This window comes from Anas acuta, chromosome Z (genome assembly GCF_963932015.1).
Source record: "Anas acuta chromosome Z, bAnaAcu1.1, whole genome shotgun sequence".
In the NCBI taxonomy this organism is placed as follows: Eukaryota; Metazoa; Chordata; class Aves; order Anseriformes; family Anatidae; genus Anas; species Anas acuta.
Window position 1 is genome coordinate 2,403,732 of NC_089017.1, and position 5,423 is coordinate 2,409,154.

The window sequence follows — 5,423 nt, forward strand, 5'->3', positions numbered from 1 at the left end:
CCTGAGTTTTAGAGTTTAAAACTCTTTTAAGGTGAGGGCATTATCTTGTACTATACTATATTGAACGAAGTGGGATTCTCCTGATAAGAATTCTATTTCTGAAATAATGTAGACTGAAAATCAGAATTTGCATGCATTCTATTCATAACTCTTCCAGTGTTGGAGTAAAACATGGAAAACCAACCAAACTAAAAACAGAATCACAGAATCACAGAATTTCTAGGTTGGAAGAGACCTCAAGATCATCGAGTCCAACCTCTAAGCTAACACTAACAGTCCCCACTAAACCATATCCCTAAGCTCTACATCTAAACGTCTTTTGAAGACTTCCAGGGATGGTGACTCCACCACCTCCCTGGGCAGCCCGTTCCAGTGCCTAACAACCCTTTCAGTAAGGAAATTCTTCCTAACATCCAACCTAAAACTCCCCTGGCGTAACTTTAGCCCATTCCCCCTCGTCCTGTCACCAGGCACATGGGAGAACAGGCCAACCCCCACCTTGCTACAGCCTCCTTTAATGTACTTATACAGAGCAATAAGGTCACCCCTGAGCCTCCTCTTCTCTAGGCTGAACAAGCCCAGCTCCTTCAGCCGCTCCTCATAGGACTTGCTCTCCAGGCCCCTCACCAGCTTTGTCGCTCTTCTTTGGACCCGCTCAAGCACCTCGATGTCCTTCGTGTAGCGAGGGGCCCAAAACTGAACACAGTACTCGAGGTGCGGCCTCACCAGAGCCGAGTACAGGGGGACGATCACCTCCCTAGCCCTGCTGGTCACAGTGTTTCTGATACAAGCCAGGATGCCGTTGGCCTTCTTGGCCACCTGAGCACACTGCTGGCTCATATTCAGCCGACTGTCCACCATCACTCCCAGGTCCTTCTCTGCCTGGCAGCTCTCCAACCATTCCTCTCCCAGCCTGTAGTTCTGCTTGGGGTTATTGTGCCCCAGGTGCAGGACCTGGCACTTAGCCTTGTTGAACTTCATACAGTTGATCTCAGCCCATCGGTGCAGCCTATCCAGATCCTCCTGCAGAGCCTTCCTACCCTCGAGCAGATCGACACACGCACCTAGCTTGGTGTCATCTGCAAACTTACTGAGGGTGCACTCAATGCTGTCATCCAGATCATTGATGAAGATGTTGAAGATGTTTTTATAACATATTATATTTTAACATCAATTAATAACACATAACATCAATTTATTCAAAACTGAGTAGAATTGACTTGAATCAAGATAATTGCTGCAGAGACTTGCAGAATGGATGTCTCAGGTAACTATGAGGCAGGTGTATACATAGAATAAATGTCCTTCTATTTGGACCAATGGATCAAGATGTATCGTGGATATAAAATTCTGCAGAAGGTGCCAACTCATCAGAATCAAGATTGTCATGAACTTTCCAATGATTACTTCCAGAGCAGCTGAAATTAATATTTCTGGACTTTGAACTGGCAATAAATTAGCCACTTTATCTTCCTCCTTCCCCCTCCAAAAAATAAATAAATAGAACATCAAAGTGACAAAAAGACTTGCTTATGAACATTTTTAACATTATTTTCTATAAATCATGTTAATTAATATAAAATATTTTGCTACTAAAATTCCATCGAGGTACACTTCAGAACATTTTCATATTTTTAATTATTATTATAATTATTACACTTTTCATTCTTATTTATGCTTAAATATCATAAAATATTATTATTCATAGCAAACTTTTACCTTTTTCTTTTCTATATAACCCAAATTTGCATCAACATATTTAAATGATATTGCACATCTCTTTAATTAAATTGATGCAGAATGAATAAATAGAATTAAGGATTTATTTTTATTATGAAAAGGCTGTGTACAGCACTTAGTATCAAATTTCCTGTAATAATATGTTCAACAGATATTCACCCAGTGTCAATCACAAACAAGAATCAGTCTGTTCCTGCTCCATGATGGTCTACCAAACGTATTATTTTTAAATGGGACTGAAGAATATTTGGTCTCCTCTAATTCAACTTAATCTGTCATCCTACAGCCTATTCTATACAGAACAGCATAAAGTTCCCATCACTTCTGTCTTGTAACACGACCCTTGCATATGGAACGACATGAAGTCAGGCATAAGCAGCTTAAGTTCTCTTTTGGGCTGTTCCTCCGATGCAACACATCAGTTATGCTGATGTGTTTTGTCTTTGTAATTTGATTTTGTCAAATAAATAGATCCACTAACAAATCCACTACAATTTTCATCCTGCAATTGTGGATGAACATTCAGATTATTACCTTGAAGACAAAAAGCCAAGAAACATTACTTGTAATTTGATGTGAAAGGCCAGAGAACAGAGCTCATGAACTGTGACTTGTCCATAATGAGTCTGGCAGCTTTGGAGTTGTACAGTTTTTTTGGAGTTGTACAGTTTTTTTTTTGGAGTTGTACAACAACAAAAATAGTATATTTCAAAAATAAAGGATTCCCTTATTCAAATAATATTATTTTGGATGTTGATGTTGTGAAATTAATTCCATTCAGTTCTAGGAGGAGTCCAATCTTTCTTTGAGAAAAGAATAAATAAATACACAAATAAATGGCAGCTTAGTCAATACTTTTTTAAACACAAACAATGGTATTTCATAAATGTTAACCACCATGTTTATTTGGATTATATTATTATGTAGTGTTACTCTCTTACAATTTGTCCAATCAATCAGTCAAGGAGAAGGAAAGGAAATAGAAGATAAGACAAGTGGTAGAAATACTGGTTAGGTATTTCTTAGCTTTACTTTGCTTCACCTTGGCTGCCTGATCACCTAGCTTGTCCCATGAAGCCCCAGTTGTTAAAAATCACATGGTGACACTCTCAAACTCCTAAGCTTTTAAATGACATCTGAATGCTACCTGCAATCAGCATTTTGGTGTAACAAAAGAGGAGATCATCATTTTCCAACGTCAATATGCATATGCCATTTTTCCTCCTTTGTTAACTGACAAGTTGGTTACCTACGGTACAAGCAGATCTCTTACTGGGGTGTCTTCCACCCCCTCAGGAACTCATGTAAGCTCTGGAATTGTATTCCAAAACTGAGCATTACACTATAATGAACAACACTAAGGCTAACGACCAAGAAATTTGATCTTTTCTGCTTCTGAACACAGGATTTAGCAGCCATCTCAAATCAAATCAGATTACTCTTTCACTCTGCTTCTTTCTTTTTTCTCTCTCTTTTTCTCTTTTTATTTCTCTCTCTTCCTTCCTCCCTTCCTCTTTCCTTCCTTCCTCCCTTTCCTTTCTTGATTTCCTTTCCTTCTTTCATTTCCTTCTTTCATTCATTTTAACACACTCTTCTTTATCCAAGACTGCACTTTTCAGTTTGTTTTCTTTGTCTGACTTCTACAATAAATAAATAAACAAACAAATAAATATTTTATATAAAGTTAAAAGTAACATATTTTCCTTCTTCAATAATAATGGTAGCATGACTCTAGAAAAAAAAATCTTATTGTGTTCTAAACTTCCTGCAATAAATAAGGGCATTGACAACAATACTCTTCTTCAGAAAGCTTTCAGGATATTACAGGACTTAAACATGGGTATGATTCTTTGATTCTAAGATTCTTTAGTATGGGCACCTAAAAGAGCTCCCCAACCTTTAAAACAATGTCAATACATGTAATAAAGCATAAAACAGGTATCATCCTCCTGCTAAGTGCGCTCTATCTGTTTGAAAATCTTGTTAATTCAAGACCATTAAAATAGATTGTCTTAAAGACTCCATTCTGTCAAACACCAAAAACAGAGATATATATAGAAAGTGATTTAATTATCACTGTTCTATATCTCAAAGTGTGAGTTTTTTCTGAGTAATAATTACCTAAGTTTGTCTTCAAAAGGCATTTTAATAGTGCTAATACTAGTAAATATTGCTCATTTTGGTACTGATGTGCCATTTTAATAGTTCCCACAGTTTCTAAAAGTCATTTCTTATAGTTTTACTGTAGAAAGAATCTTACTTTAATTATATCATAAGTGTTTGTAACCCATAAAATCTTAATTAATATCAATGGCTTAAAGGCATATACCAAGCACAGACTTTGTGTTTGTTTTCCAGGCTCTCCTTTCTGCAGAAAAACAAAACAAAATAAAATAAAACAAACAAACAAACAAACAAACACAGCATGAATTTCTATTTCTAGCCTATTTCTCCTGGTACTTTTTTATTTTTTTTTCCTCTCTATGTAGAATAAATATTTTGTAGTATTCTCCCTCTTCCCGCTTCCACGCTTCTGTCATTCTGTTGTTGTTCTTCTTTTTAACCTCATTTTAGTATCTGATTATCAACAGTCTTCTAAATGCAGAACAATGTGGGTTTCAAAACTACAAGTAGGTAATAAAATAAAACCATAAATTCTGAAATATTATTTCCTAACTATGTTTTTTCTATGTTGAGAAGGTATAGCCACTTACATCAAGATTCCATTTAAAATAAATAAATAAATAAATGAATGTCGCATTAAGCGGTGTAGCTGATTAACCATTATGGGCCCAGACAGATTCAGGGTACTAAACTATCACAATCACAGATTTCACCAATATCACATTAACTGTTGGGGTCCAGTCGGATTCACTAATGACACATTAACTGTTTGGGGTCCAGTCGGATATTCACCAATAACGTATTAACCGTTAGGGATCTGGTTGGATTCAGAACACTGAACTATCACAGTCACAAATTCACCAATAACGTATAACCACCTTTACCCTAGTCGCACTTAATGAGAGCTATAACAATGCAATTAAGTGTGATTTATTACAGCAACAGGTACACAGGTTCTTTGGATTGCTGGTGATAGTGGTTGTCTGCAAAAGCAAGCTAGCATGCATGACATAACAGGTGTTACAAGTGCGCAGCCTATAAATTAACAGGTTAAAAGGATCAAAGACTCTAGAAAGATTTATAACCAAGTGTTCAAATCTCACCCAAAGGCATCCCAATGAGGGGGAAGAGAGGCTCAGCCCATTGACTGGTCCCAGGAGTCAGGAGGTCCTAAGGATGTTGTATTCCCTCCAGATGGTATCTCCCACAACAGTGGTATCTTCCCTAACATCCCCTCTTTTTTATGCCAATTTATATTATTTTCTATCTTTTAGGTGGAGCTTGAGTGGCTCTAATCAAGCATATCTTAGCTGTGATTGGTGAAAAGTTCTCCCGTCTCCGTTTAAAGTAATAGGCTCCAAGAAATTCAGAGTGCATGCTCAGTGAGGGGTGGTTGCACCTTGGAGGCGGGTAGCTTTTGGGATGAAGGTGTGTTTCGTTATTATAATGATATTATAATGAGCAAAAGTACACTAGGGTACAGCATTTGTCAAAACATGACAGGTCCTTGGCTCAGGGTAGCAAAAAGTGCAGCTCCACCTGGTTACAGAGCCTAGCCA

The 5,423-nt window shown here is 37.3% G+C and overlaps 1 long non-coding RNA gene across 1 annotated transcript; it reads right to left on the bottom strand.

Moving 5' to 3' along the window:
• Positions 1 to 1,142: 1,142 nt before the first annotated feature.
• On the bottom strand, positions 1,143 to 5,080 carry LOC137847649 (uncharacterized). Its single transcript, XR_011091018.1, has 2 exons — positions 4,968 to 5,080; positions 1,143 to 1,476 (listed from the first exon to the last, which is right to left on the bottom strand). It is a non-coding gene; the product is annotated as an uncharacterized lncRNA (long non-coding RNA).
• Between the last annotated feature and the right edge of the window lie 343 nt (positions 5,081 to 5,423).